The sequence below is a fragment of the Thamnophis sirtalis genome, unplaced genomic scaffold (genome assembly GCF_051295495.1).
Source record: "Thamnophis sirtalis isolate CommonGarterSnake01/CBP01778 unplaced genomic scaffold, rThaSir2_p1.2 scaffold_3, whole genome shotgun sequence".
Classification (NCBI taxonomy): domain Eukaryota; kingdom Metazoa; phylum Chordata; class Lepidosauria; order Squamata; family Natricidae; genus Thamnophis; species Thamnophis sirtalis.
The window spans coordinates 2,265,860-2,292,416 of NW_028261383.1; the positions used below are offsets into that span (position 1 = coordinate 2,265,860).

Consider the following 26,557-nt stretch of genomic DNA (forward strand, 5'->3'; position numbering starts at 1 on the left):
TCGAACTACCAAACTGCCAACCTTTCTGATTGACAAGCTCAGTATCTTAGCCACTGAGGTACCGCATCCCTCCTTAAATAATATTACCAGACACAGAAACATAAAAACATGGAAATTAGGCTTAAGCAGGAGATCACTTCAAAAAGTAGCATGATAGTGGTTTCTTCTGAAAAATACCCAATGGGTGAGATTTATATTTGGTGGGAATTATATCCCCTTAATCAGAATCACATTTTTACTTCACTTTTGAACATCAGTTGTTCCTTTGTATTCAAGTCTGGCCTCAGCAAAATGATGTAACACTTAGGGATGAAGATGCAACCCAGCAGCCCAGCACCGGAAGCCAAGATGGAGAAGACCTGCACAGCCACCATGTATTTCCCTTTGGTGCTCAGATAGGTAGGCACAAAGGACAGCCAGACACTGCAGAAGACCAGCATGCTGAAGGTGATCAGCTTGGCTTCGTTGAAAGATCCAGGTAGATTCCTGGCCAGGAAAGCCACCATGAAGCAAATGGCAGCTTGAAAACCCATGTAACCAAGGGCAACATAAAACATCGCGACAGAGCCTTCATTGCACTGCAGAACAATCTCTCTAGGCTGGGAATACATGTCAGAATCAGGAAATGAAGGAAAGACTCCTAACCAGGTCAAACAAATGACAACCTGGACACTGGAACAAGAAATGATGATGGTGTTGGCCAGACTCTTGCCCAGCCACCCTCTCACTCTGTTTCCTGGCTTTGTGGCCAGAAAAGCCAGCACCACCATGATTGTTTTGGCCAAGATAGAAGACACCGCAATTGAGAAGATGATGCTGAAAATTGTTTGTCGGAGAAGGCAGGTGGTTCTCCTTGGGCAACCAATGAAGAGAAAGGAAGTCAAAAAGCAAAGAAGAAGGGAGACCAGGAGGATGTAGGAGAGGTCTCAGTTGTTGGCTTTGATGATTGGAGTTTCTTGGAATTTAATGAAGATTCCCAAGACTAAAACTGTGGTTAATATTAGGAATAGGGCAAAGAAAGTAAGAATAATTCCCAAATACTCTTGATGGGACAAAAAAGTGACAATCTTGAAGATACATTGATCTTGATGCTTGTTCTGATACTGATCATCTGGACATCTGGTGCAGTGGTCTGCATCTATAGAGGACAAATGTAATATTTACCATGAATTTATAGGATGGGAGTTAGATTTAGAAATCAGAAAACCCATATTTGAATTTGTGTGTGTATTCATCTGCAGAGGATGGAAGGCAGAGAGAAAATAATTAGGAGTATTTGTATACATGTGCTTCTTTGCATTAGTATGTATTGATCAAGTGTAGCTAGATTAGGGGCAGAATTTGAGAGGAGACAATTCTAGAAAGCAAAAGGGGAGAAGGGACATCAGGGGTGCACTGTTCCTTCTAAGGTGCACGCTTGTGCGGCCGCACACATGGCTGCAATACCCCACGCAGTAGTTTCTAACTGCCGAACAACATCACGTATGTGCTGGACACGAACTACAGAGCAGCTACGGAATCGCAATCAAAAACCCCTCCAGCTACATTGCCTCCCGACTTCAGGATTCTCCCTAACTAGTGTGGGTCGGGAAAAAAAAGGGAAGGCGGCGCTTAAAGGTTCAAAACACTGGAGCAAATGCTTCAGAGGCAACAGTTTTCATGGGGAATTAGAACAGAGAGCCCTGGAGTTTTGCTGCCTACCCGGTCAGACCTCGCTTTCCACGCATGCTGCGTGATCGGCTAATTTGCTACTGCCTGGCTCCCCGGTTAGATTTTTGCTGGGAGGGGAAGCTCCTTGGCCTCCATCTCTTTTTCTCCCTCCTTGCTTCGCGGGGCTCCACCAATGGGGGAGCAAAGCCCAACACCAGGCTTTGGGCTAACACAGGGGTCTGCAAAGGTGGCTGTTTTAAGACTGGTGGACTTCAACTCTCAAAATTCTGGAAGTTGAAGTCCACCAATCTTAAAAGAGCCAACTTTGCAGATCCCTCGGCTAACATGATTGATGCCCTCGGAGTTGGAAAGAGGTGAGAGAGCCCAGTCACGTGACATCAGCTTTGTGACCACATTGCTGAGTAATAAAAATTCCAGTCCCACATTGTAATGAAGGAGTACCTATATTTGATAACTCATTGGGATTTTCAAAGTCATTGAGAATATTTTTGCTTTTAATCTAATTAAACTTCCTATCTGTCAGTTTAAAATAGTGACTTCCATAGTTAAATCATTTGGAGCAAACTAAAATCACTACTTTATAAACAAAAGGAAGGTGTTTTTTTCTCTTATTTGTTATGGTAGAGCCATTTTAACAATCTATTTATATTTGCAAGTAGTATGGAGTTTAGAATTTTTTTAGAATTAAAATAAGGTGACCAGATTTTCTGGTAAAGAGGGACACCATTGACGGGGGGAGGGGGGGCTTGATTAAAAATTTTATATTTTGTCAAAAGGTCACCCCAGGACACTGAAACCAGCATAAATACGAATCTGTTGCCAAACAAAATTTTGATCACGTGACCATGAGGATGCTGCAACGGTCGCTAAGTGTGAAAAATGGTCGCAACCATTGACTTATAAATAGACTAATGTTCTGAAAACCTGACCTAAATTACTATATATTTTAAATAGCTGTAAAGCTATGCTGAAAAAGTTGTTCTCAAGGTATTGTGATAAATTCAATAAAAAGAAGGGAATTCTTCATGAACTTAAGGAGAAATGAGAGTATTGGATAGTAAATGGGCAAATAAAATTACCAATCAAAGAGAATATTTGCACCTCAGGGTTGAAATGAGATGTTCTCTCCTACTCTTTCCTCTTCCTCTCTTCTCTCTCTGTCTCTCTCATCCTCTTTCTCTTTGTGTCTCTTCTCTTTCTCCTTCTTTTCCATTCTTCCTTCACTTATTCTTTCTTTCTCCCTTCTCTCTCCTCTTTGTCTCTTTCTGTCTCTCATCCTCTTTCTCTTTGTCTCTCTTCTCTTTCTCTCTCGTTCTTTTCCATTCTTCTGTCACTTTCTCTCTCCTTCTCCCTTCTCTCTCCTCTTTGTCTCTTTCTCTCACCCTCTTTCTCTTTGTCTCTCTTCTCTTTCTCCTCCTTTGCAATAATTTACCTTTTCTAATTAGACACAGTTCCCTTACCGGATCCCTCGCTCAATCAAACACACAAACACACACACACACACACACACACACACACAAAACCATTTTTCTCCAAACTTTGGTCACAGCATGGTTCTGACTTCAGCTGGTGGGAACAGCTTTCCCTTTCCCCATCCAGTTTGGCAGCGACTCTAGCGGAGAGCTGTCCCCATCCCCGGTGACCGGGGTGGAGCAGGGGTAGCGAGAAGGCAGGCCCGGCTCTTCTTGGCTTCTGCCTCTCCTAGCAGCATACAAGAAACCCCGCGATCTCTGGTCTCTCTTAACTTAGATACGGAAACTAAGCCCGGCGCCTGATACAGACGTCACAAGGGAAACGGCCAATAGGAACGGCTCGTGGTCACAGATCAAAAGAGGAGATCGCGACAGAGAAAGAGCATCCATTAGCGCTGCCCTCCCTCCCTTCCCTACTTCTGCGCATCTCAAGAACACCGCGTAAACAGAATTTGCCCCGAAGTTTTTCCCGCGGACAATGAGCTCTCCCTCAGACCTTTTACGATACAGCCACACGCTGCCAGACTCCAAATAAGTTCTAACTAGGTTACCCAACCCATGCAAGCGGCAGCGGATGGGCGGGGAATGAATGAGCGGCTCACTCGTTCCCCGCCCATCCGCCTGCTCACACGCTAGAGTACCCAGCCCAGCGAGCTAGCAGCTGATGGGCAGGGGAACGAATGAGCAGCTCACTCGTTCCCTGCCCATCCGCCCACTCACACGCTACAGTACCCAGCCCAGCAAGCTAGCAGCTGATGGGCAGGGGAGGGCGTCGGCGTTGGCTGTTTTTCACCTCGTGCAGACAACTTCCACTCGATCCCAGAGCTTCTGCCGCCTGTGGCAGCCCCTGTGCTGCGCTGCCACGGGTGGCAGAAGCTCCGTGACCGAGTAGAAGTTCTCTGCACGAGGTGAACAGCCGCTGCTGCACGGGAGGGTGGCGGGACGCGACCATGCCTCGCGGATTCGCGTCATGGTCGCTGAGAACCGCGCAGCACAGGCGCTGCCACGCCGGCAGAAGCTCCGTGAGTCCTTGACTGAGTGGAAGTTCTCTGCGCAAGCGGCGGCGGCTGTTTCACTCACGCAGAGAACTTCCACTCGGTTCTGGAGCTTCTGCCGCCCGTGGCGGTGCAGCACTGGGGCTGGCTGTGACGCGAGGAGGTGAAATGAGGAGAGGAGGGCTGTCTCCTCCCCCCAGTGCCTCCCGATTCCCACCGGTACCAATCCATAACATGATTACTCACCAGTGAGTAAGCGCAGCTGCAACCAAAAGACGAAATGAAATGGAGACTCGCGCAGGCGTGCTAAGCTAAGCGGAGTCCAGCCAATCAGTGACTGGTTGGGATGGAAAATTTTCAGCACGCGGCGTGCTGAAAATTTTCCATCCCAGCCAGCTCACTGATTGGCTGGAGTCCAGGCCAATCCAATCAGTGAGCGGCAGGCTGGGCTGGCTTAAATTTGTAGGATAGAACGGAAAGATGAGCCAGCCCAGCGAGCTAGCAGCTGATGGGCGGGGGAGCGAGGGAGCTGCGAGTGCCCAAAAAAGCATGTTTTTTTAGAACGGTGCGGGACGCGGGAAAATTTATGAAAAGTTGTGCCTGTCCCGCCAAATTAGGGACGTCTGGTCACCCTAAATTAAAACCTTAACTACAATATAAGTACTTTAAAGTCATCCACGCAGTTCACTGGGTTGTAGGAGGAGTAAGATTTGAAAAAGTGTGGCTAAAATATTTTTCACTTCATTTTTTAGAGTTTTGGATAATGCAATTTCCTATTCTGTTTAGCTATTCATTATTAGAATGTACTTATGTGAGCATTCATGAAAAAAAATAAGATTTTATGAGTCAAATTATTTTTTCATATTAAAAATATTAAAAATAATAAGATTTAATGTTTTGCTATTAGTTTTGCTATTAGTTTTGCAGTAGTAAGTTACTGAAACCCTCTATGCAGAGAGGAGCAAATTCCCACAAATTTTTAAACAATCATGTTGAACATGCAGGCAATAAATCCTTGAGTTTACAAATTAATGATGGAAGAAAACTGTTAGATGTGAATGAGACTTTAATTATGGGGATTTTAATAATTTTACTCATTTAAAATAGCAAATTGCATATAATACATTCACAGAAGCATACAGTGTATTGACAACTTTTGCAATTGAATGTTAACTCATTAAAATGAAGTATATCAAGTGAAATTCATTAAAATGAAGTATAATCAAACATTTACTATTTTAATATTACTGGTATTAAGTGCCATTTATATATTCATTTCAAAGCTCTTTTTTATTTAATCCAAAATTAATTTGAAAAGATAATTGTAATAATTGATAAACCCTAACCCTATAGGTTCAACATCAGGTCAGTGCTGATGTCAAAACATAAAGCTGGAGTAAATGTTGTTACGAAGAAAAAGTGCAGCAGGAAGTTTAAATGGTTGTTAAAGAAAGACAGACGTGGGAAACTTTAAGATGAGACAGACTTTCAGTGAATAACAGTGTACTTTACCGTAAACACTATACAAGTATTTTAATATTTAAATAATATTATAAGTAATACTGATATATAACACTTTTAATTAAACGTGTATCTTGAATAAATATAACTTTGACTTTCAAATAACACTGATTTCGTTGTTGTCTTTGGTGACATCTGTGAAAAATATTCAGGTGCTCAAGCATGAAAATGTGCCGCTCAAACACTATTCTTTTCCGCTCACACTGAAAAAAAATTAGAGGGAACATTGCAGGGGTGTCAAACTTAATTTCATTGAGGACCACATGAGGGCTATGGTTGACCTTGGTGGGGCATCTGGGGGAGGCCAACTTGGTGGGCATGGCCAGCTTGACACCACTCTACAAACTGCTAGCATGTTTCCTCTTTGCGTTGAGTAGACCAGGCTAAAGCTACGCTGGCCTGATCTTTTCTCTTCACATTGGATAGACCAGGATGGCCCTGCAGGCCAGATCTGACCACATCATTGGCCGGATCCAATTATTGCAGGACAGATCCGGTCCATGGGCCTTGAGTTTGACACCCCTGATCTACATCGTGTAGGAAAGTCTCTAATAGACTACGACTAGCCAATTGATGGTAGCCAGGCCTGCCATCAGTTCAAACCTTGCTGATGAAAGCCCAGACATGCTGGGCAGACCATGTTGCAAGAAATGACAGACCATCGCATCCCCAAACAGCTCCTCTATGGTGAGCTATCTCAAGGAAAGGGATCTCACAGGGGACAAAGGAAGTGATACAAAGACATATTGAAAGCCTCCTTCAAGTCCCTGGAAATTGACACCACCTCTTGGGAAACCCTGGCACAAGATCAGTCAATATGGCACACATTGATCCACCAAGGCTCCCAGGCATTGGAAGACAGAAGAACAACCAAGGCACAAGAGCAGCAGGCACTCTGCAAAGCCAGAGCTGCAAATGCTGCAACAATGGTGCCCACACATATCTGCCTGACATGTGGCAGAACATTTCACACCCGTGTAGACCTTGTCAGCCACCTGCGGACACACTGTGGACAGACCACAACCAGTTAGATGTCAAGCTCCTTTTCGAACATGATGGATGAACAACAACTAGCCAATTTGACTAGGTTGGAATATTCTTGTTTTTCAAAATGGAGTATGTCCCATTACTCATTAATTGGAGGATAAAACTGAAATTCAATAACAATATTATTCATCTGTTTTTGGTTTCATTGTGTCCCACCAAATGCCAATGTTTAATGATTAAAAGGGGGCAGATAAAGTTGTCTGGTTTGACCTTTTCCTCTAATAGCCATAATAAGGAGACACTATTCCACAGGAAACACAGATCATGCTTGCCTACTCCTTGGACACCTTGGAGGAAGATGGTTAGGTAGAAATGTGTCTATACTGAGTCCATGCTGGAATAGAGGAGATGACATGATTAATGACTAGGTCCTATGTGAGGTGGCTTTCATTCATCTCAATGAAGAGCTTCCTACTGCAGAAGCAACATCATTCTGTTTGTCATGGTGAAACAACAAGTTTCGACTTCAATTGATCCTTCACAAAGTTGCATAAGCTTCTTGATAGCTTCTTCTACATCTCAACATCTCATTCCAATGGATTCTTGCAGGTAATATTATTGTTAACTCCTTTGTGAAATTAATTTTGATAGTTAATTCTCCCTCCCCACTCCAATACCCAAATTAGAAATATCCTCTTAAAGAAGATCTGCAGGAACATTTGCTCCTATCCCAAATGCAGTTTTGATTTCCACTCACCTACCTTCTTGGGTGGAAATGCTTCCTTCTGCGCAAGGGATGCAATTGTAGCAGCAGATTGGTTTTCCTTCCTGGACCACCTTGAAATATCCAGGTTGACAAGGCTCCACACACTGGGAGTAAGGCAAGGGCTGAAAGTAAATAGAATTGGTATTCAGAAACATCTGGAAAACTGATCAGCTATGAAATAAATTATAGACTTGGAACGGGATCAACAAAAGAGGTATGTGCAAAATGAACTAGAAATGGAATGTTCTGTTTCTCCCCCAGGCCATACCACTCCAGGGAAGGTCCATCAATTTTCTAGAAAGTTATTTTTTGAAACTGAAGTAGTTTTTGATAGTCAGATATATTTCCATTTTTGGAGGACTGACTCTGAAAGACCGTCAGTGCAACCTTTGGAAAAACAAATCCGTGTGATACAGATGCGAAATGGAAATTCTAGAATTCTCCAGCATGATGGATTTTGCACATTTCTTCTACCAAATGTCTATCCATAGGTTCAATTCCATTGTTGAATTTCTACATTGTTCAAATGAACAAGTGCAACTCAGTTGATTTTATTTCTCCCCCTCATTTTAAATCCTGATTCTGTTTCCCTCTACCCCAACATCATTCCCCTCTGTGTCCCTTCAATTTCCATGCTTTACAAAACAAATTTTCTTTTGCTGGTTCTAAATGGAAATAGCTTGTCTGAAGCATGAATTTAACAGAATAACAGTGTTGGAAGGGACTTTGGAGATCTTCTAGTCCAACCCCCTGCTCAGACAGGAAACCCTATACTACTTCAGACCAATGGTTGTCTAATCTCTTAAAAAACTTCCAGTGTTGAAGCATCCATAATTTCTGGAGGCAAGTCGTTCCACTGATTATTTGTTCTAACTGTCAGAAAATGTCTCTTTAGCTTGAAGGCAATCAGCCTGATATATAGTTTGGGAAGGAAGGAAACACTGAATGAGATGATGGACAAAGTTAAAGAGATGGGACATCTCTTCCCCTACCTGATTGAGCCATTGAGGACTCATGATGACTTCCTTGTTGATGCTGAATTTGACTCCAATGGCTCCTTCTCTGACTAGACCCCCAAATTTTACTTTGCTGGTCGACTTATTAGGAAACCACATCCAGCTCACAATGTCAAAGTCAGCCATCAATTCTCCATTTCTATCCAAATACATTCCTTCTATAGTGTTGTTGTAGATCTGGGGGTTCTTCAGGAAATGGTGAAGCTACAGAGCATGAGGAAAGAGGTTTTTACCCAGATGGAATCATCTAAACAAGTTGATATACAGAGATATAAGGAATTTGGCTTATTGGGATGCAGTCTATTTTCTTCTCAGGACAATTTGCCTAGATTTGTCCTTCAGGTGCCAAAAGGAGATGTTTTCTTTCCAACATCTGGCATTTCCAAATAGCTCCTCTCCTCTTGTTTTATTTGTCACCTTAGTTCTCTTGAAGATAAGCAGATGGCAGAAGGGCAGGAGAAGGGAAATCCATTACCTACAAATGTATTTGCTTACATTATCTGTTGCTTACGCATGAGCTTCCCCCTTCTCCCTGAGATTTCCTGTATAACTATTTTTCTACACTGTTTTATCTCAACATTCTTTGGAGAGTTTCTCCTGTGCATTGAATAACAAGCACCACAGTGAGCCTTGATTATTTATTTTGAGTCCTGTCTTTTGATTCCACAAGAAAGACAGATTAACAGATTTGGAAGGGACCTTGTAGGTCATCCCCCATCCAAGCAGGAGACCCTACACTATTTCTGACAAATGGCAGTCCAATCTCTTCTTGGAAGCCTCCAGTAATAAAGCTCCCACAACATCCAAAGGCAACTTCTGTTCCATTGGTTGATTGTTCTCCCAGTCAGAAAATTTCTCCTTATTGTAGAGCACACAGCATCAGTATGTACAACTCAGTCCTGGAAATATTAATTGGCTTTAGGAAATTGGGAAACCCAGCGTCAATATTTGTAATTGACTCTTCCATCTGCTTGTTATCTGAAGAAAGCTTGAACACTGATTCTGAGGGAAAGGTTGAATATTGATTCTCACACTCTTTGGGTGATGGTACAAGGCTATACACTGATGATTGTAATATTAAATATAATGTTGTGTTACATAAATTGTAATTGGGAGAGAATCAAAAATCCCTTTCCACAAGCATCAAATTCTAGAATCTGAAGAAAGAAAAGCTCAAAGCACATGAGGTAAAAGAATTGTACTGGAGTGTGACAACACAGCCAAGGCATAATTTACTATTCAGCAATGCTGGAGGCCAAATGAAAAAAAAGAAAGAAAGAGGAGGACAAGGGATTCTATGAAAGAAAATCATTCCTAAAATGTACTTTTTTCTCTCAATGTATTTGACATTTCTCAAAGAGTGTTTCATGATGATCACCATCTAGATGTCACCCTTAGCAACATATATTGAGAGAAGTAGAATTATTCTTGTAAAGAAAAGAGCCATAGCAACTCCATATTTAAACTCTGTTTAATCTAACCATCTGTGAGACATTAAGATAAGGAGTTGTGTAAGAAATGTTTTGGGGAAAAACCCAGTTACAAATTGATTAGTCCATTCCAGGTCAGGTCAGGCTAACATTGGCAGGAAAAAGCTGTCATGTGTTAGGGTTGATAGTTTTGTGGTGAAGAAATGTGGCAAGGGGATTTCCTGGGGGATTTCTTGTTCAGGAAATTGCTGCGAAATAGCCAAAAACCTTTCTAACATTAGCTAACCTATGAGAATGAGGGGTGTTGGATCGTTTTTCTTCTTTGCTGAAAATGTATTTAAACCATGTATTCAAACCTATAATTTGCTCTCTCCTGTTTCTAGGAGAGAACCTTTTTGCAAAAGCCTTTTATTAAAGCTCTTTTTATTGTTCATGGTCTCCTGATTTTTCACCTGAGAGTTTTACATCTCACATACATGGAACCTATAAGGGAAATACCTGCCATGGTTGAATGTTTTCAACTTCCACCTTGTCTTTTCTCTTCATCCTTTTCCTCTGGGATGTAGCTGAATTGGCTAAATTTAAGGCATGTGCCACAATCTGGATGGCATTGTAAGTTAAGGAGCTATCAAGAGAGAAGGTCTTTTCAATCTTCTCCTGCGGTAGAGTCTCCAAGGTCTCTTTCTCTGTACACCTTGTCCAGCCTTTCACAGAAAAGCCAGGCTTCCCATATGAACAGTGAAATTTTTTAGTCATAAATGCTTTGATAAAAAAATAGAAATATCCGAAATCATCAAATTTGGTCCTTTGCCTGGTCTGGATAAGAAAAGAAAAAATACTATGGGTGTATCTGAAAGAGAGAGTATTATATGATAATTCAATGGTGAGATCCCACAAAGCTGTTGTGATCCAAACTTTCCCCTCGGTAGGCTTTCTTAAGGAATTTAATATTTTTTCTAGGAAAAATGCTCCCTCAATGAACGTAAACTCTGCATAATAAACAAATACGTTGATTTGGGTCCACATGTTGAAAACAGAAATTAGATACTTGAAGTTCTCATCTTTTAATAATATGATTTGTGAAAATACAACACAGATGCCATTCTGAGCCAGCACAGGAACGAGGGTCCTAATGAAATGTTCTCCATTATCAGTGTCTGCAGCAAAGACGCCAATGAATGTCCATTGAAAATACAGCAGCAGTTTAACAACCCCCACGTTCTGAGCATCTTCTTTGGGGATGGTCCGATAGAAAAAGGGTAACTGAGTTTTATCACTCAGGATCGGCGAAATAAAAGTGTAGCTGATCTGGAGGGGGGCAAAAAGGAGATTTATGCTTTATTTCGAGTTTTTACAAAGTCCACCTATTAAATCCTGAAAAGATTATGTCAGAGCTTAGGTAGTAGCTGAAAGAGTCACATCTACCTTGGTGGATTTAATAGAGGATCAGGAATGCAGAGAATGTAACTGTCCACAATGGATGTTAAGAAGAAATCCAGATCTCATTTTGTGAAGAGTTGCTGCTTCCACAGACCCTGCATAGTGCAAGATCTTGAGCAACATGAAATATTACAAATTAATATTTGTTCTCCACTTATAACTGTTGATTATGGTTGTATTTATATTTGTTCTTGTCTCTTTAGGAGACTGGTGGCATAAATATTAATTTTTCATCTTAATCCATGCTTAATTAACATTTCTAAGGAGAAAACCTCCTCGAACTGCTCTGGAATAAATTGGCAGCTATTCATTTGCTTTATACCTGTGGGATTTTGTAGATGCCCAATATGGCAGCCATGAGGATGGATATATCAGAGTTGGTCTCTTCCAGGAGAACCAGCATATTTCTCTTCCCTCCGCAGCTGTAGTTGGGAACATTGGCCTCTCCAGTTGAAAGCAAATCCAACAGACCATCCAAAGTTATTCTTCTGTCTCGAAAGTTGTCATGGAGGTTATAGCCCAGGGTGAGGTTGGGTAAGAGGAGTGGATCTTTGTTGATTTCCTGAATGGCAAAAAGGAAGGACAGAATTTTCCAGTACATCACATTTGCTTTCCTGAAAAGATACATGGATTTTGCCAGGATATTACATTCAGTGAAATTACCAACCTAGAATTAAGGAGAAATTACCTGACAGTGAAAGCAATTAACCAGTGGAATGGCTTGCCTTCTGAAGTTACAGATGCTTCATCACTGGAGTTTTTTAAGAAGACATGGGACAGCCATTTGTCCAGAATGGTAGAGGGTATCCTGCTTGTGCAGGGGATTAATCTAAAAGACCTCCAAGGTCCCATCCAACCCTGTTATTCTGTTAATTCATTTCATATGTGCTATTGTGACTGCACAAGCTTTTGTCCCCAAAATTCCTCTTCTCTACTTAGGTTATTTGAAAGTCAAAACAGACACAGTCCAAACAATCTGGGCACTGTTGTCACTTGCACTATATCTCAACCTTATATTGAGAAGTCAAAAAATATCCCAGGAAAAGATTTTGGCAAACTATGTCTGAAAATGTAGCTCAGAAATATACATGTAGGGACCAGGTTTTGGGAATCACTAAAAGGATCATAATATACATATTATATTTTTAAAGAAAACATTTAAGAATTGAACAGGAACATCAGTGTTCCCATTTGCTCTTGAGTAAATGGTCTTGATCCCTGATTGCTTGAGAGAGTGGATAGAGACAACAGAGGACCAGCTCAAAGCACTTATCAGTATCAGTGGAATTAGAGGTGAATCAAGAAGGAGCATCTGAAGATGCCCATGTCCACATCAGGGAAACAACAACTAGCAGTGGGGAGTTTGGAGAAATCCATGAATCATTAAGGAAAACGATAACAGATAATTTGGGAGAAGGTCTGGAGGCATCCAAAGCTGACTGCTGATGTCTTTGGAATTGCGGGTTCTATCTTTCTGGAAAATGTATTAATTCTATTTATTAGCTTTACGAGGCATGTCAAACTAGTACTCTGCAATAGCATTGTGGTCTCCTGGCTACTACAACAACACCATATGCTAACAATAATATTAGATTTATGTGCCACCCACCTTGTCCAAAGGAGACTCTGATAGCTATCTACTTGGAAAGACTCAGAAAAGAAATTAGCCTTGTCTCTAATTGAGACTGACCAGGACTGACCAATTATAGCCTCCAGTCCCTTTCTTTGATGGCCATGATGAGACCATAACCATGACCTCCATTTTCAAGCTAATCAAAAGATAAAAGCATGTTGTCCTTGTAGATATCAGTTGGACAAGGGTGCTGAGCATTAAAGCTTGCTTTTGTTTCATCTGCTGAATGTGTTCCACTGTTTGTATACAGATATGACTGTGGATCTCACTAACTAAAATCTCACTGCCCCCATTTTTTCTCAACCTAACCTAACATCACTCAACATCCTGAGACTTACTGATGAACCTTTTTAGATGGACTCAAACTGAAATTCTGCAGCTCGGGTTGTAGAATATTTGTTGCAGAGAAGAGCCCACCAATGAGATGGTCACCTGGGCTGTAATGATTGAGTGGGTCTCTTGCATCTCTCTCCAAAGTCAAGAAGCACTTGGTGCGCAGCATCCCACAGGCTGCCTGGGGCAACAAAAGCTCCATCACAAGCAGAAACAGTGGGTTCATTTCTGGTTTAGCTGAAGGAATCCCCTGCCTTGCATCCAATCTCAGAATCAGAAGAGCAAAAAGGTTTGGAGAAGTTGAAAGCAGATTGCACTTTTCTAACACAATGTGACAGGACTTCTTCAACAATGGAAACTGGGTCAAAACAGCAGACCTCCCGGTGGCCATGAAATTCAGTCCAACTTTCTAGAGTCACAAGACAACTTATACACTAACATTCCTGATGCCAAATGTGTTGCTCCTGAGTTTGTTGGCATCCTGCAATCAATTTCCAGAGGGAAAAAGAATCCCATGATATTTAGCATGAAGGGAAGAAGGAAATCACTATCATTCTAATAATTAGCTGGGGAAATAGGAGTTTTGCAAAGTCCTTCCTGCAGGGTGAATAGAACAGAATCACAGAGTTGGAAGGGGCCTTGGAGGCCCAGGCCTACCACCATCCTAGAATGATTGATATAAATGGCCTGCCGGAGAGAGTGGAGGCTACGGGAGGGGGAATGGGGTCTATGGGTGCGGGGGTGGGCCGGAGCATTATGGTCATGATGGGGAGGGGCAAGTATGGCGGGAACTTTAGGGCTTGCCATTACCGAGGAAGGAGGGTCCGCTACGTCACAGCGATCCCTCTTTCCGGCCCTATTAGTTCCACTCCAAGGCCAGATGGCATGAATAGTCAGGGCCCTGGTCTCAGGCTGTTGTTGCTAAATGCCAGGTCTGTGGTTCACAAAGTTCCCCTCGTCCGGGACCTAATATTAGATGAGGGGGCAGACTTGGCATGTATTACTGAAACCTGGCTGGGCCCGGAGGGAGGAGTCCCTCTCACTGAAATGTGCCCAGAAGGGTTTCAGGTGCTTCATCAGCCATGACCCCAGAGAAGGGGTGGGGGAGTAGCTATCATCTTCCGAGGGTCATTAGTTCCTCATAGGATCCCTGCTCCGGAGCTTGTTGGGTGTGAGTCCTTTGAGTATTGAGTATTGAGTATTGAGTAATTTATTTATATGCTGCCCTTTTCCCTGGGGGGGACTCAGGGCGGCTTACAACTCGAAAAGGGGGGGGGAAACAAACAATTAACACATAGGACAGTACATCATTAAAAGCACAACATTCATACTATTCGGGTGGGTTACACTTCTTTAACCCCAGGCCTGACGGGATAGCCAGATTTTAAGGGCTGTGCGGAAGGTCTGGAGGGTGGTGAGGGTACGAATCTCCATGGGGAGATCGTTCCATAGGGTCGGAGCTGCCACCGAGAAGGCTCTCCTCCGCGTAGTTGCCAGTCGACATTGACCGGCAGATGGGACTCGGAGGAGGCCTAATCTATGGGATCTAATTGGTCGGGTGGAGGTAATTGGCAGTAGGCAGTCTCTCAAGTACCCAGATCCACTACCATGAAGGGCTTTGTAGGTGACAAGTAGCACCTTGAAGCGTACCCGGAGATCGACCGGTAGCCAGTGCAGCTCGCGGACGATAGTGTTATGTGGGTGAAGCGAGGTGCACCCACAATCACTCGCGCGGCCGCATTCTGGACTAGCTGAAGTCGCCGAATACTCTTCAAGGGCAGCCCCATGTAGAGCACATTGCAGTACTCCAGCCTAGAGGTCACAAGGGCACGAGTGACTGTTGTGAGAGCCTCCCGGTTCAGGTAGGGGCGCAACTGGTGCACCAGGCGAACCTGGGCAAATGCCCCCCTGGTCACAGCTGACAAATGGTATATGGTATAAGTTTATTTATAGGCCGCCCTTTTCCCTAAGGGGACTCAGGGCGGCTTACAACTTATGTAGGAGGGGGATACATACAATGACATATAGGACAATACATAATTAAAAGAATAAAGCAACATTCATCATTCGGGCGGGGATGGATTATTATCTTTAACCCCAGGCCTGATGGGATAGCCAGGTCTTGAGGGCTGTGCGGAAGGTCTGAAGGGTGGTGAGGGTACGAATGGTGTTCAAAAGTCAGCTGTGGGTCCAGGAGGACTCCCAAGTTGCGGACCCTGTCTGAGGGGCGTAATATTTGACCCCCCAGCCTGAGGGATGGAATACTTGCTGAATTAGTGGGAGGGAAACACAACAGGCACTCGGTCTTATCTGGGTTGAGCACAAGCTTGTTAGCCCTCATCCAGTCCTTAACAGCTTCAAGGCCCTGGTTCATCATGTCCACCGCTTCATTGAGTTGGCACGGGGCAGACAGATACAACTGAGTATCGTCCGCATACTGGTGGTATTTTATCCCGTGCCGCCGAATGATCTCGCCCAGTGGTTTCATGTAGATGTTAAAAAGTAGGGGGGACAAGACCGAACCCTGTGGCACCCCATATGTTAGGGGCCTAGGGGTCGATCTCTGCCCTCCAACTAACACCGACTGCGACCTGTCCGAGAGGTAAGAGGAGAACCACCGCAAAACAGTGCCTCCCACCCCCACCTCCCGCAGTTGTCGCAGAAGGATACCATGGTCGATGGTATCGAAAGCCGCTGAGAGGTCAAGGAGAACCAGGATGGAGGCGTGGCCTCCATCCCTGGCTCTCCAGAGCTCATCAGTCAATGTGACCAAAGCGGTTTCTGTGCTGTAGCCAGGCCTGAAGCCAGACTGGAATGGGTCAAGATAACGAGCTTCCTCCAAGGACCACTGGAGCTGAAAGGCCACCACCTTCTCAACAACCTTGAGTCCTTGCTGGTGAAGTTGGACCTTAAGGGTCAAGTGGGTCTGTTGCTAACATACCTTCCTCACAACAGCGTTGCAACAGCCCTCCCCTCGCTCCTCAAGTCACCAGCTGAGCTGGCAGTAGAGTTCCCCAGACTTATGGTGCTGGGGGATTTCAACCTGCCTTCACTCGGTGGACACTCTGATGGGGCGCAGGAGTTCATGGCTTCCATGACAGCCATGGACTTTACCCAAGTATTCCAGGGTCCGACTCACTCAGCGGGGCACACGCTTGACCTCGTATTCCGCTCAGAGCAGTGGAGACGTGATCTAGATTTGAGGGGCATTAAGATCTTGCCCTTGTCATGGTCTGATCACTTCCTACTGAGGCTTGACTTTCGGAGACCAATCCCCCACTGTAGGGAGGAGGAACCGATTAGGTGGTTCCGCCCCAGACGCCTGATAGACCCTATGGGATTTCAGATGGCGCTTGGAGAAATACCTGACACTCTCATCCACAATCTGGTAGAGTCCTTAGTCGCTGCTTGGAATACAGCAGCAGCGGGGGCCCTTAACCGGATTGTCCCTTTATGGCCTCTCTGAGGTAGTGGATCCAGGAGAGCTCCTTGGTTCACCGAGGAGCTCCGGGAGATGAAGCTCCAAAAGATACACCTAGAGTGCCGCTGGAGGGCCAGTAACTCCGAGTCAGACCGAGCACTGATGAGAGCCTTTATCAGGACCTATCTCGTGGCAATACGGGCAGCGAAATGTGCGCATTTTGCCGCTCTTATTGCATCTGCTGAATCGCACCCAGCTGTCTTGTTTAGAATAGCCTGTTCCCTCTTGAAAGGGAGGGATGCGGACAACCCTTTACAAGGTAGAGCTGAGGAATTTGCTCAGTTTCTAATGGATAAAGTCGCTCAGATTCGGACAGATCTGGACTCCAATTGCACGGTACCGGCCAAGGTACTGGGGGAAGGACTTGAGCGAATTTTATGGAGTGAGTTTCAACTTGTCGCTCCTGAGGAAGTGGACAAAGCCATGGGAGCGGTGAGTGCCTCCACCTGTATACTGGACCCGTGTCCCTCCTGGCTTGTTTCGACCAGCAGGGAGGTGACACGTGGCTGGATCCAGATGATAGTTAACACCTCTCTCTGGGAGGGGTCCTTCCCGCACCTCCTAAAGGATGCGGTGGTGAGACCCCTCCTGAAGAAACCTTTTCTGGATCCAACCATTTTGAGTAACTATCATCCAGTCTCCAACCTCCCCTTTTGTTGGGAAGGTTGTCGAGAAAGTGGTGGCCTTTCAACTTCGACGGTCCTTGGATGAAACCGATTATCTGGATTCCTTTCAATCTGGTTCCAGGCCTGGTTACAGCACGGAAACTGCTTTGGTCACGCTGATCGATGATCTCTAGCGAGCCAGGGATAGGGGTCACTCCTCTATCCTTGTGCTTCTTGACCTCTCAGCGGCCTTCGATACCATAGACCATGGTATCCTTCTGTGATGGTTGCGGGAGGTGGGAGTGGGAGGCACCGTCCTTTGGTGGTTCTCCTCCTACCTCTCGGACAGGTCACAGTCGGTGTTGGTCGGAGGGCAGAGATCGACCCCTAGGCCCCTCAATTATGGGGTTCCGCAGGGTTCGGTCCTGTCCCCCCTCCTATTTAACATCTGTCAGTTCAGTTCAGTTCAGTTGTGTTTATTTATAGGCCGCCCTTTTCCCTGGGGGGACTCAGGGCGGCTAACAACTTATGGGAGGGGAAGACATACAATAACATAAAAATACAGTGTGTAGTTAAGATCAAACAACATTCATTCAACATTCGGGCGGGGGCAAACTATGATCTTTACCCCCAGGCCTGGCGGGATAGCCAGATCTTGAGGGCTGTGCGGAAGGTCTGAAGGGTGGTGAGGGTACGAATCCCCACGGGGAGATCGTTCCAGAGGGTCGGAGCTGCTACAGAAAAGGCTCTCCTCCGCGTAGTTGCCAGCCGACACTGGCTGGCAGATGGCACTCGGAGGAGGCCTAATCTGTGGGATCTTATGGGTCGGGAGGAGGTAATTGGCAGAAGGCGGTCTCCCAAGTACGCAGATCCACTACCATGAAGGGCTTTATAGGTAGTAAGAAGCACCTTGAAGTGCACACGGAGGCCAACAGGTAGCCAGTGCAGCTCGCGGAGGATAGGTGTTATGTGGGCGAACCGAGGTGCACCCACGATCACTCGCGCGGCCGCATTCTGGACTAGCTGAAGCCGCCGAATGCTCTTCAAGGGCAGCCCCATGTAGAGCACGTTGCAGTATTCCAGCCTAGAGGTCACGAGGGCGCGAGTGACTGTTGTGAGAGCCTCCCGATTCAGGTAGGGTCGCAACTGGCGCACCAGGCGAACCTGGGCAAATGCCCCCCTGGTCACAGCCGACAGGTGGTGATCAAAAGTCAGCTGTGGATCCAGGAGGACTCCCAAGTTGCGAACCCTGTCTGAGGGGTGTAAATTTTGACCCCCCAGCCTGATCGTTGGAACACTAGCCAAATTTTTGGGAGGGAAACACAACAGCCACTCGGTCTTTTCTGGGTTGAGTACAAGCTTGTTAGCCCGCATCCAGTCCCTAACGGCTTCAAGACCCCGGTTCATCACGTCCACCGCTTCATTGAGTTGGCACGGGGCGGACAGATACAGCTGCGTATCGTCCGCATATTGGTGGTATCTTATCCCGTGCCTCCGAATGATCTCGCCCAGCGGTTTCATGTAGATGTTAAATAGTACGGGGGACAGGACCGACCCCTGCGGCACCCCATATGATAGGGGCCTCGTGGTCGATCTCTGACCCCCGACCAACACCGACTGCGACCTGTCCGAGAGGTAGGAGGAGAACCACTGTAAAACAGTGCCTCCCACCCCCACCTCCCGCAGTCGTCGCAGAAGGATACCATGGTCGATGGTATCGAAAGCCGCCGAGAGGTCGAGGAGAACCAAGATGGAGGCATGGCCTCCATCCCTGGCTCTCCAGAGATCATCGGTCAATGCGACCAAAGCGGTTTCTGTGCTGTAACCAGGTCTGAAGCCGGACTGGAAGGGGTCCAGGTAATCGGCTTCCTCCAAGGACCGCTGGAGCTGGTAGGCCACCACCTTCTCAACAACCTTCCCAATAAAGGGGAGGTTGGAGACTGGACGATAGTTGTCAAGTACGGCTGGATCCAAAGATGGTTTCTTCAGGAGGGGTCTCACCACCGCCGTTTTAAGTGCGGCGGGGAAGTGCCCCTCCCGAAGCGAGGCGGTAATAACCGCTTGGATCCAGCTCCGTGTCACCTCCCTGCTGTTAACAACCAGCCAGGAGGGACACGGGTCCAGTACGCAGGTGGAGGCACTCACAGCCCTCATGGCCTTGTCCACGTCCCCGGAAGTAACATCCTGAAACTCAACCCAGCGATGGTCAACCAAATCATCCTCTCGTGCCTCTGCTGGCTCTGCAAAGGTGGAGTCCAAATCCGACCGAAACCGAGCAACTTTGTCCGCCAAGAACTGGGCATAATCCTCAGCCCTACCCTGCAAGGGGTCCCCCGTGTCCCTCTTATTTAAGAGGGAGCGGGTTATCCTAAACAGGGCGGCTGGACGAGACTCGGCGGACGCAACCAAGGTGGCAATATAAGATCTCTTTGCTGCCCTAAGTGCCCTGATGTAATCCTTGGTGCAGGTTGTTAAGAGTGCTCGGTTCGGTTCGGATTTATCGGACCTCCACAAGTGCTCTAGGCGTCTCCTCCGGCGCTTCCTCTCCCGGAGCTCCTCGGTGAACCAAGGAGGCCTCCGGGATCCGCCGCCTCGGAGGGGCCGTAGTGGCGCAATCCGGTCGAGGGTCTCCGATGCTGCCGAATGCCAGGCGGCAGCCAGAGTCTCTACCGGACTGTGGGCGAGAGCATCAGGAATAACCCCAAGCTCCGTCTGGAACCTCAAAGGGTCCATAAGTCGCCTGGGGCGGAACCACTTGGTCGGTTCCTCCTCCCTACAGTGGGGGTTTGGTCTTCGGAAGTCAAGCCTCAGTAGGCAGTGGTCTGACCACGACAGGGGTATGATCTCATTACCCCTCAGACCAAGATCACAAGTCCACTGCTCCGAGAGGAATACGAGGTCGAGCGTGTGACCCGCAGAGTGAGTTGGGCCTCGAATTATCTGGGTCAAGCCCATGGCTGTCATGGAAGCCATGAACTCCTGCGCCCCATCCGAGTGTTCACCGAGCGTAGGCAAATTGAAATCCCCCAGGACCATAAGCCTGGGGAACTCAACTGCCAGCTCGGCTACCAACTCGAGGAGCGAGGGGAGGGCTGCTGCAACGCTGTTGGGAGGCAGGTACGTTAGCAGCAGACCCACTTGACCCTTGAGGTCCAGCTTCACCAGCAGGCACTCACACCCGACAAGCTCCGGAGCAGGGATCCTACGAGGAACCAAAGACTCCCGAATAACAATAGCCACACCCCCACCCCTTCCCTGAGCTCTCGGCTGATGAAGCACCTGAAATCCTTCTGGGCACATCTCTACGAGGGGGACTCCTCCCTCCGGGCCCAGCCAGGTTTCAGTAATACATGCCAGGTCTGCCCCCTCGTCTAAAATTAAGTCCCGGACGAGGGGAGCCTTGTGAACAACAGACCTGGCATTTAGCGACAACAGCTGGAGGCCAGGGTCCTGACTACTCGCGCCATCTGGCCTCGGAGTGGGACCCATAGGGCCGGAAGGAGGGATCGCTGTAACATAGCGAACCCTCCTTCCCCGGTAATGGCCAGCCCTAAAGTCCCCGCCATATCTGCCCCTCCCCGTTATGACCGTAATGCTCCGACCCACTCCCGTGTCCGTGGTTCCCCCAACCACACCTATAGCTCCCGCGTTCCCGGTCAGGCCCTCCGAATCAGACACACTCATTCGTTCACTCAGACAGTCCCCACGTAATAATTAAAAACACACAAATACAACAATATAGGATAATAAAAGTGGGCGCTTTCACTCAATCACATGCAGTCTCATACACTCAACATACCAATTTAAAATAAAAAAATTTAAATTTAAAAATTAAAAATTGCGCAATGTGCAAAAAGCGTATAAGGCTTATATAAGGTATTAATTGTCTTAATCTTCTCTTCTACAAATCTGGTGGGAGTTCTGGCAAGAGTTCATTGAGTTCAATGGGGGGGAGCAGTCCAGAGAGGGGTATTCCGTCCCTCTCCCTTCCTCCACGTCCCAGAAACTGTGCCCTAAGCAGGAAGGGTTTCCTCTGAAAGGGCTGAGATGACATCTCTGGGCCTCCATAGATAATAATAGACCCACAAGGTGGCCAGATTGCAAGTCCAGGCATCCAACTGCTGTAAATAAGTGAAGGGGGCCAGGTGGCAGAGAGGCCCCGAAGCCATGGAAAAATTCACACAGGACAGGCCACACCAAAGGGAAGGCCAGTTCAAATGGGGCGAAGGGGGGGGCATCCAAGAGGGGCCACGAAGGCAGCAAAGACAACTCCCCAATCTCGCCCAGTATTCTGCCAAGGCAGCCCCTTCTCTGGGATAGTCTAGAGTTCGTATAGTCTATAGTTCGTATGGCATAGGAGAGCAAACAAAGATTGTTAAAAGGAGCCGAGGGCGCCGCGTTTCGCAAGCCAGTAGAGCCGATAGAACAGGGGGGGGGGCGCTTAAAGAGGCAGCGGTCACAGCAAGCAAGCCGACCACCCAGCTTCGTCCAGCGCCGTTTCAAATCACCTACCGCCTCCCCAGAATTAGAGTTACAGCTGCCAAGCACCTTCCAAGGCTCCTCACAGTCGACGGAGGGAACGAGGCCAAGAATGTAAGAAGAAGCCTCCAAAGACGGCGCCGCCAGCGCGCCGCCGCCACGATCCTGGTTTATGCCGCCGAACGTTGTCAGAAATGCTGCGGGCAATTTCCTTGTCAGAAATGCTGCGGGCAGTCTCCTGGCCCCAAGGCTGCTCAGTCGCGACGACTCTCCAAATAGACGATGGTTCAGGTACCCCAAATGTCGCTCTCCCGCTGGGGCTCCCTCCTGCATAATTTCGAGCCAGGTCGTTAGTGTTTTTTGGGTGTTTTCCGCTCACCCAGACAGGAGAGAAGAAGATAGCGGCCATTCGCCTCGCACATGCGCAGATTTTATTCATGTAGATTCAGATCTACATCAAGCCGCTGGGTGAGATCATACGCCGGCATGGGATTAAATATCATCAATATGCGGATGATACACAATTGTATCTGTCCACCCCGTGCCAACTCAGTGAAGCGGTAGAAGTGATGTGCCAGTGCCTGGAGGCTGTTAGCGTCTGGATGGGAACGAACAAGCTTGCGCTCAATCCCGACAAGACCGAGTGGCTATTGATGCTCCCTCCCAAAGATGGTCCAGCTATTCCATCTTTCAGCCTGGGGGGTTCACAATTTGGGAGTCCGCCTGGATCCGCAGCTGACTCTAGAACATCATCTGTCAGCTGTGACCAGGGGGGCCTTTGCCCAGGTTCACCTGGTGCACCAATTGAGACCCTACCTGGACCAGGAGGCCCTTCGGATAGTCACTCACGCCCTTGTCACCTTAAGACTGGACTACTGTAACGTGCTCTACATGGGGCTGCCCTTGAAGAGTGTTCAAAGACTTCAGCTTGTCCAGAATGCAGCCGCACGAGCGATTGTGGGTGCACCTCGGTACACCCATGTTACACCTATCCTCCGCGAGCTGCACTGGCTGCCCATTGGTCTCCGGACACGCTTCAAGGTGCTAGTCATTACTTTTAAAGCCCTACATGGTATCGGACCTGGTTACTTGAGAGACCGCCTCCTCCCAATCACCTCCCAAAGACCTATTAGATCCCACAGACTAGGCCTCCTCCGAATTCCATCTGCTGGCCAATGTCGGCTGGCAACTCCCCGTGGGAGGGCCTTCTCTGTAGCTGCTCCGGCCCTCTGGAATGATCTCCCCATTGAGATCCGGACCCTTACCACCCTTCCGGCCTTCCGCAAAGCAACTAAGACCTGGCTGTTCCGGCAGGCCTGGGGCTATTGAATTTTCCAGCCCCATCTGAGGTTACGACTGTTGTTGTATTTTAAATTGTTGTCTTTTATTTTTATTTTTGTACCCCTTCCCCTTCTGATTGTTAGCCACCCTGAGTCTTCTGGGAATAGGGCGGCATACAAACCAAATAAAACCTTTAAAACCTTCTAATCCAACCCCCTGCTTAGGAAGGAAACCCTTCAGACAAATAGTTATCCAACATCTTCTTAAAATTTGCAGTATTTGAGCACTCACAACTTCTGGAGGCAAGTTGAAATGGGATCCAACTGAAAAAGTGCCAATGTAACTCAATGTAGTGGATTCCTAGAAAGCACCCAAAACCAAATTGTTCTGTGGGAATTTCCGGCACCAATCATTCTGCTGGGTTGATTTCCAATTGTTTTTCTTTCATGCTATTATATGTGACTGGTTTATTTTATAAAGTTGTACTTTTGATGTGACGAAGTTACTGTTTCCTTCCTTACTGTGGACTTTTGAACATTATGATGCTGATGTTGCATTCCTTATTAGTCAGATCTTTAAATTTTAGAGTGGATTCTTTATTTTTATTGTGAGTTGCTGTGAATCTGTCTGGAATTGAATGCTTACAAATCAAATGGATGGCCAGATGTCTATCCATCCATCCATGTGACACATCCCTTTTTTAACTGGAAGAGTCAAAGAAAATGAGTTTCTAAGAAACTTCTCCCCTGATATATAACCTTAGATATCCCTGGTTCTTTCACACTGATCCAACAGTAGAAAAATCTATCTGTACCTCTCTGCTAAAATAAAAATCTGATGAGTAGCAGTTCACCCTTAGTGTTAAATATTTTGCTTTCATAAATATCTACTGACATCAAATAGAGGGTCATGAGGAAATGAAATGGGCATCATGATGTCACCATACAACTCCAGCCTTTTATAGGTACATCTCGAGATAAGTCCAGGGTTTTGCATAATGATATCATGAGAAACATTTTGTCAGTCTGCCCAATTGCTTCTCCCTCATATACTGTATCTCCAGGGGCAAAAGACAGAAGCAAGTGATGAAAGATACATCCTATGGATATAACACAAATGCCTCCCATATATTTTCATGGTGTTGACCTCTGTTCATTGCATGTTTTGTCATGCTGACATTATTGTGGATGGGAATGAACACCTTTGTCCTTATGGGATTCCAGAAATCTTGGGTGTGGTGCTCTATGAATGATGGATTATGGAGCAAATAGATAGACAATATGGATTTTGTGACCATATCAAGGAAAATAGAAATAGAAGAGGCACTGAAAAATGAAAAAAAAAAATAGACACTGGAAATATTTTAGACATTTGCAGGGCTCTTGGTGTCCAAGGAAACCCAAAATTATGAATTTTGACTGTCCCTAGAAATGGTTTCACCCAGGAAGGGAGATTCCAAGAAAACCTCATCCTTTACAAATACCATATATATCTACACATTTGGCATGAAAGGGTTACTTGGTGTATCTAAAGAAATGGAGAATTTCCTTTCCTTCCCTTCCCTGTCCTTCCCTTCTTTCCTGTAACTTTATCCTCTTTCATTCACTCCATCCAAAGTTTCACTCTAACAGTGAATCTGATGGAAGAAGGATCTGCTTTATGGTAAATACTATCTTGCTCTTTTGAAATACTGAAAAATGCACCAAATTTTCTGTGGATCACCATTCAAACATCAACTGAAGTGACAGTATAGCTAAGATTTAATCTCTGCTATCAAAAAACTGTGGGGATCATTCTAGTTTCCCTTGCCTTGTTTCTATTTTTGGGAACAGACTTAATCTTGGGAATCGTTTAATTCCCAGAACCTCACTTACTGAAATCCAACAGGCAGGATCTCTCCTACTTTATCTATTTATGTATGTATTTATCCATCAAATTTATACGCTGCTCAGCTCATGATGCGAGGTGATACTGAACAGTTTACACATACATCCGCTTCCCTCCTGCTTTCCTTCTTGACCTCATTTCTACTCATTTCACAGCCATGGGGAGTCACTTGCCTTCTCCAACCAACAGCATTTAGCCAACATCTTCTCAGTAGCTATTCCTATTGCCATGGCTAAAATGGTTCTGGTGTTTTAGCATTGTTGGCTGAAAAACCAAGGAATAGTGTAGACAGGGAGGAGTTTGGCCAATTGTATCATCCTTTCTTATTCTGTTGTCTTATTCTGTTATTCTATTCTGCAACATCTGCGTAGGCACTTCTCTCCTGTTCTTTAAGTAAGACAGGTACTCACAATCTAGAGATATTATGCTAGAATGTAATGAAGGCTCTATTGCTGGGATGGCAAACCTATGGCACGCTTGCCACAGGTGGTCCGTGAAGCCATCTCTGTGGGCACATGAGCCATTGCCCTATGCCAGTTACAGCCTGCATTCCTGCACTGGCCAGCTGATTTTTGGGCTCTTCAGAGGACTGGGGAAGACCGTTTTCGCCCTTCCCAGGCTCCAGGAAAGCCTCTTGGGAAGGCAAAAAAACTGGGCCCACTGGGCCTACTAGAAGTTCAGAAATGGATCATTTCCAGCTTCCCAGTCTCTGGAGCCTGGGGAGGGCAAAAAACGGGCCTACTGGAAATTCAGAAATGGATTGTTTCCAGCTTCCTGAGAGCTTCTGGGGGGCTGGGGAGGGCAAATAGGCCTTCCTCCACCTCCCAGACTAAATATCATGCTCAGATTGGCAGTGAGCAGTGCACCGGCAGTGTGGTGCATGGGTGTGTGTGTGATGTGGTGGTGGTTGTGCGCATATGCGTCATGTGGGGGGGCATTGAATTAGGGGTGCCAGCACACATTTTTGGCACCCAACAACAAAAAGGTTAGCCATGACTGCTCTATTGGCATATTCTATCTTTGCCTTGATTACATGGGCTTCCTGGTTCTTTCTCTGGCCAGAAATCTACCTAAAAACCTTTCAACAAATTCTCTTAGGGGAAAAAAAGCCAAACCAAATCCATTTTAAATATGCCAGTATTAACGATCCTTCTAAACATCACCCTTGATTCTTGTTTTTCTAAAAAAAAATTGTTGGAAAGCTTTGGGGCCAAATTCTCCCTTTTCCCTCATTGTCCCACCTTCAAAGTTTGGAATGGCATCGCAGAGTTCTCCCTTTGGTCACCTGCTCGTGGAGGATTCAGAAAAGTGAAGGTTCTCTTCCTTTCAATTATTCAAATCACAGTCATTTATTTGCTGACTTTATGTTAATTCCCTTGGGATGTTTCAGAAAACTTTCAGAAAACATGTCTTGATGTCAGTATCAGGCTTGGCGTCAATGTTAGGTGGAATCTGGATTCAGAAGTGCTGGATTCATCAGCGATTCTACAGACAGAAAGAGAATTGGGGAAGGTGATTTTAAGACAAGCAGGGGCTCTATTTGTTTCAGATGGGTAGACT

The 26,557-nt window shown here is 46.1% G+C and overlaps 1 pseudogene; it reads right to left on the minus strand.

Moving 5' to 3' along the window:
* Positions 1-227: 227 nt before the first annotated feature.
* Positions 228-13,490, minus strand: LOC106554644 (vomeronasal type-2 receptor 26-like; annotated as a pseudogene).
* Positions 13,491-26,557: the final 13,067 nt, after the last annotated feature.